The sequence below is a fragment of the Alosa sapidissima genome, chromosome 20 (genome assembly GCF_018492685.1).
Source record: "Alosa sapidissima isolate fAloSap1 chromosome 20, fAloSap1.pri, whole genome shotgun sequence".
Lineage (NCBI taxonomy): Eukaryota > Metazoa > Chordata > Actinopteri > Clupeiformes > Clupeidae > Alosa > Alosa sapidissima.
This window is the reverse complement of record NC_055976.1, coordinates 26,864,060-26,870,701: the sequence shown is the minus strand read 5'-3', so window position 1 is coordinate 26,870,701 and position 6,642 is coordinate 26,864,060. Positions and strand designations below refer to the sequence as shown.

Genomic DNA, 6,642 nt, shown 5'->3' with positions numbered 1-6,642 from the left:
GTAAGACATTCGAAAGACTAACAAAAGTTAAGGTTGCTTTTGGTAATACAAATACTTTCACCACAAAAACTGGTGCTCTAAATAGCGATTCTGTTGTCTTTGAAAGGCATTGAACTGCAATTTGGATTAACACCTGCTTTTACAAGGCGGAAGTATTTAGGCGCAGAATAGACGTGCACTTTCAAGAGCAGTCTTTGTACATACTGTGAAATACATAACTAGGCGCTCTTTACTCTTCCCCTCCCATCTTTTTACGCTAAACTCCCACTTTCCCCTGGATCCTCCCATGAATGCATATGCATGACATGACATGACGCAATCTGCCACTTTCAGCTCCCGCGACAAGCAGTTTTGCGGCCTGTTTGTACATACCTCGCAATGATTTTACACGCACATTGCAAAACAAATCTGCCTGAAGTGGGCGCAAAAACGTTATTACATCTGGCCCTCTGTGTCTGAGTGTGTGCAGAGTGACACAGAAAGAGAAAGAGAGAGAGAGAGAGAGAGAGAGAGAGAGAGAGAGACTAATGAGCCCTGTAAAAGGAAGGACCACCGCTGCCTACCTCTGGTCTTGGAAGAGAAGTTCAGGGACAGCTGGGCCAGGAGGTCTGGATTCTCAAACTTCTCCTCCTTCACTTTGATCCAGAAGCAGTTCTCCGCCATCTCTTGAGGCACGATCTGTGAAGGCAGCGTAACATTAGCTCTCAGCACACCTACACAGGGTTAGTGGAAGCACCCCGCTGAGATCTCTCTCTATTTACCTCCTCATAACCTCCACTCGTTTGTGTCTGCATGTGTCTGTGTGTGTAGCTAAGTGTGTGTGTGTGTGTATGTGTGTGTGTGTGTGTGTGTGTGTGTGTGTGTGTGTGTGTGTGTGTGTGTGTGCCTGTATGTGTGCGTGTGTGTGTGTGTGTGCCTGTATGTGTGTGTGTGTGCGTGCGTGTGTGTGTGTGTGCCTGCACTGTATGTGTGTGTGTGTGTGCGTGTGTGTGTGTGTGTGTGTGTGTGTGTGTGTGTTTGTGCAAGCATTCAGGAGAGTGATCAAAGCTCCAGAAACAAACGGTGTGCCGTGTTGCCGCTACACTTAATCGCTTTCCTTTCACCTTTAGTCCTAGTTTAGGAAATAGTGACCGTCTCTATTCTCTGCAGTTCATTAATGCACTGGCAACGGGGGGAGATGCAGCAGCAGGCAGACCCAGAAGGAAAACTGGCTCCGATAAGGCATCGACTGCGGAGCATAATTAGACGCTGTTGGGCCCGGGAAGAACTAGGACTTCAAAGCTCAGTTCCATTGCTTCTGCAGAAGTATGTGTGGGGAGAGAGGAGAAGGGAGGGTGTGTGTGTGTGTGTGTGTGGTGTAAAGGGGGCTCAGCGTCTGCAGTTTTTCGCTCTGGGGAGTTCGGTCCGGCAGGAGGGAGAGGCTGAGTGCGTTGGGGAAGGCACGTAAACGAGCGTCTCTTGGTTTACTCTCCTGGATCGCCTCGAGGTACACCCCCGCACGTGTGTGTGTGTGTGTGTGTGTGTGTGTGTGTGTGTGTGTGTGTGTGTGTGTGTGTGTGTGTGTGGTTGGACTTAAATGTGAAAAAAGAGGCAATGTAAAAAATGGAGGGGGAAATGAATGAAAAAGAAGGGAAAAAGAAACACGTTGGCTGGCTGGGAGTGGAGCGGTGACAGTCGGACAGGTAATGCACCGTTCAGTGGGTTCAGGTGTTCAAAGAGCTGGGCGGTCAGGAGCTGGACGTGGGAGAGAGGCAGGGCCACTGCTGGTGACATCTCTCGGAGAGTAGAGGAAATGGGGAAAGATACCCAGCTGGTCAGTCTGGCCTTTATTAGCAGCCTTGAACATCCTGAGTCAGAATGGGTGAGGGAAGGGATGGAGAGAGGGAAAGAGAGGCAGAGAGAGGGAAAGAGGGAGTAGAGAGAGGGAGAGAGAGAGGAGAGAGGGAGAGAGAGAGAGGATAGAGAGGGAGAGAGAGAGGAGAGAGAGGGAGAGGAGAGAGAGGGAGAGAGAGAGAGGGAAAGATGAAGGAGAGAGAAAGAGAGACAGAGAGAGGGAAAGAGGGAGGAGAGAGAGAAGGAAAGAGGTGCAAGAGAGAGAGAGAGAGAGAGAGAGAGAGAGACAAAGATAAAGGAAGAGAGAACAAGAGGGGGGTTACCCAATCCACTCCATTAACACTCATCATGATGATGATGATTTGCTGAAAGTGGGGGCAAGTTCAGTGTGGTGCGGTCAAACACATTATGTGGTGATGATAGGGACAATTTGGACACTGTACATGGGGGTGTGTATATGTGTACACTGTGTGTGTGTGTGTGTGTGTGTGTGTGTGTGTGTGTGTGTGTGTGTGTGTGTGTGTGTGTGTGTGTGTATGTCTGTTTGTGTTTGTGTAAGAGAGAGAGAGAGAGAGAGAGAGAGATGCCTTCATGCCGAGCTGGAGATAATGATGAAGAGGGCTAGTGATATACTGGCAATGGGAACCTCTGACAGCTATACACAATTACGGAGAGAGGAAAAGAGATGGAGAAGAGGAACAGATGGTAAAGAGAGAGTGACAGAGAGAAAGAAAGAGGGAGAGAGAGAGAGATGGGAAAGAGAGAGTGACAGAGAGAGGGAAGAAGAGGGTGACAGAGAAAAAGAGAGATGGAGAGAGAGAAGGAAAGAAAGAGTGGCATAGAGAAAGAGAGAGATGGGGACGAGAGAGAGAGAGGAAAAAAGAGGGTGACAGAGAAAAAAGAGAGGAAGAGAGAAATGGCCGAGAGCACCTCACCACAGAGCGTAACGGGTAGACAGCCTCGTCAATGGCCCCCATTCAACATCCTGTCGCTGCGTGCAGCCATTCACATCCAATATGCAGCTCCGCCTCAACCACACCACAGAGCACCAGATGCCATGTGGAAGAAAAGGCATCCTTCACCAGTCCCCTCACTCTACTCTGGAGCCATGCCGCCAAACACACACACACACACACACAGAGGCCCCACATACATACACACACACACACACACACACACACACAGGCCCCCACATACATACTGTACACACATACACACACACACACACACACACACACACACACACACACACACACACACACACACACACACAGAGGCCCCACATACATACATACACACACATACACACACACACACACACACACACACACACAAACACACATCACAAAGAGCGCTCCGCAGTGAATACACACGAGCAGGAAAACTCTGCGGAGCTAAAGAAACATGGGAGACATATCTATAACTCAGACAGCATAACAGACTTCCGATTTCATGGGCTGTATGGGTAAGAGAGCTCGCCACAACTCCAGGTAATTAGAGATGAGAGCTGCGATGTGGAGGAGGAAAAGGGAAATAATTGAGGACCCCTCCTGTCGAAATATGCAGGGGAAAAAGAAACATTTTCTCCACTCCTCCCGTCTCTTTTCTCCAAACGGTGTGTGTATTGTTGTGCTAATCTGTGTAATTACATTTGTGTCAGACCGAGAAGATAATTAACCCACGATTCAGCATCATTTATAAACCAAATTGGCCACGTTTTATTTTTTGTCTTTTTTTTCTTGGTCTTTTTCCTAAAGATGCACACATGCTGTTCAGTTCCGGCTTCACATCAAAGAAGAGGATTGTGGTTTTGGCAAATAGGTGTCAAGCAATAGCCATTGTCTGTTTTTTTGTGCTGTTGTTTTACTTTTTGATTCTCATGACAAAAGCCAGTACTTCTGATGCATTGAACATTTTCATTTCTGTAATTACACCATCTACTGTGGATCAAAGGCCATCACCTCTCAGCTGTAGGGCATTTCCTGGGGTTCTTGAATACCATGAGTAACTTTTACAAGGACATGAGAGTGTGTGAGTGTGTGAGTGTGTGTGTGTGGGAGGAAAAACTTCAACAAACTTCAGTTGCTCCCAATACTTTTTGGATGACTGAGTGAAGTTTAAATGTGTCAGTTGTCGAGAAAAACAGGGCCAGGGTGTTTGAAGAGCATCGGGACGGCCCAAATATAGAATACCCCTTTTGAGGAAGTGGAAAAAAAACATTAAGAAGAAGCCCAGAGCGGATGGCAGATATTGACTGAATCTCACAGCAGCCAAAACTCCCTCCACTCAGAGCCATGTGATGCATTATATCCAGCTGTGTGTGTTCCTAATCCATGCCTGCCTTGAAGACACACACGCACACGCACACACACACACGCGCACGCGCACACACACACGCGCGCGCACACACACACACACACACGCACACACACACACGCTCTCTCACACACATACATACCTGTACACACAAACTCACAAACACATGCTCATAAACACACACACACACACACACAGAGCACAAACATTCACAAAATAATGTATTGTATCTTTGTATATTTTCTTTCAATATGTCCTTCATAAATTCCCTCTTATTTGTGCTCTCTCCTACCCAGCTCTCAGGGAGCATCGTCCCCAAGCCCTCCCCCCTGAGCTGGCCACACGCCTGCCCTCTCCTTCTCCTCCTGGGGAGCAGCAGGGCTGGCCAGGGATCATGGGCCAGACAACCCCACGAGTGAGACAAATCGCTGGCCACTGCAGGGGATACGGGGCCCATGCGTGCACCTCATTAGAGGCTGAATTGGAGTCGCCTGACACAGCAACAGAAGCCTCCAAAAAACATACTTTACATACATACAAACATACACTTATGTAACTAGGGTTATAGTTATGGTCATCTCTACTCTGCAAACACTTTTAGGTAACACTTTACTTGACAGTATCGACATAAGAGTGACATGACACTGTCATGAACACATGACACTGAACCCTGACCCTAACCCTAATCCTAACCTTTAACCCTAACCGCAATCCTAACCCTAAGCCTAACCTTAACTTGTTAGGACAAAAAAATGAATGTCACTTAATAACATACAGTAAGTGTTATGTCATAAACGTTTATGACTTGTTTATGACACTTTTCATGACACCCATTATAACCCTAACCCATTATAACCCTAACCCATCATACAACAAAGATGTATGTATATGTACTATGGCAGAAAGAAGAAGAAGAGGGGCAATTATTGGCCTCTTTAAAGGGAAGGCAAAGGACTTGCTTTGCCGAGGTAGCTTTTGCATGCATCTTTAGAAGGGTAACCAGACTTTCAGGGTTACTCAAAACCCCTTCAGCTGCAGACTGTGCGCATGTTTGTTTTTCCTCTTACAAGCCTGCCCAGCCCAGTGAAGGTGTTCCAACCAGAAGTACAATTGCATTACAGAGGCTCCAGGCAATAATCTCAAGCATGGAAGCGTGAAAATCTGTTGCATGAATAAAATACACTCTCTCTCACATACACACATACAAAATGCTTATACACAGGTCCACACACGAGCACACACACACAAACACATACAAACATAACAAGGCTGGTTCCTCATTTTAAGCAGCTCAGCAGCTCCTAGCAGGTTTTTGCTTCTGTTACACGGGTCTCCAAGAGGAATGTTTTTTTGTTTTTTTTAAGACAGGAGATACAGTATAGTCATTCCCACTCTCCCCATAAAGCTCAGGTTTCTTTTCTTTCTCCCTCTCTATTCATAAAATCAACCTATTCTTAACCATGCAATTCTTACAACACAGCCTCAGATAAAAACACCATTTGCAACAGGAGTGAGTGTGAATGCCCCAACACAACCAGTGACGAAGCAGATGTCAAGCAGTCTCGCTCCCTGTTCATTGCTCGTGTCGCTGCCAGTGTTTGCACACGCACCAACACCAAAGCACACACATACAACTCCATCTGCTCCGAACAGAGGAGACAGATTACTCCGGTTGCACTTAATCGACACCAGAGACGCAGATTGCTTTCCCTCAGGTGGCTGTGAATGCCGCAGAGTGGCGTCAACCCGCTCCATTTGCATCCCCCCCCCCCCCAAAAAAAACCCACGACGGCGAGACGGAAGGTTAATGCACTTGCATTGCAGACGCCGGCACTTCAAAGACTGGAGATAGATGTGCCTGTGCACACTATCTACATGAACACACACACACACATACCTGTACAAAGATGTGCAGACATACACAGAAGATCTACACACACGTATGCATACTCATGAAAACAGACACACATGCATGCACACACACACGCACACACACACACGCACACACACACACACACACACACACACACACACACACACACACACACACACACACACACAAGCGCACACACACACACACACACACAGAGAGAGCCCAGAAAAAAAGTGGAGGGCCTTAATGAGATGCGAGTGTTGTACTGGTTCCCTCGCCTCGCCACACTGTAACCACAGAGGATTTGCGATCTCGGCGTGCTGTATAATGTTATAAATAACAAGACACATCACCGGGTCCAGGGCGGGGCAGAGCAAGGCATTAGCATACGGGCACTGCAGATAGGCCTGGAGAATTCACAACAGGGGCGACAGCCTGGAGCGTCACAGACACATCCGCCCAAGTGCTGTCATTAATCTTCACTCCCATCACACACACACACACACTTTATACTGACTCTCACTTTATCAGCATCTGTCAAAGGACAAATTGAAACATGTGAATATGGCCCATTTTCCGCCATCATCTAAAAATGACACCAAAAAAATTTAAGGGGAACT

The 6,642-nt window shown here is 47.3% G+C and overlaps 1 long non-coding RNA gene across 1 annotated transcript in view; it reads right to left on the bottom strand.

Moving 5' to 3' along the window:
* Positions 1 to 563: 563 nt before the first annotated feature.
* Positions 564 to 6,642, bottom strand: part of LOC121694407 — a 6,743-nt gene continuing 664 nt past the window's right edge. The window contains exon 2 of the long non-coding RNA XR_006025747.1: positions 564 to 678. This is a non-coding gene — a long non-coding RNA (uncharacterized LOC121694407). The remainder of the gene's footprint in view (positions 679 to 6,642) is intronic.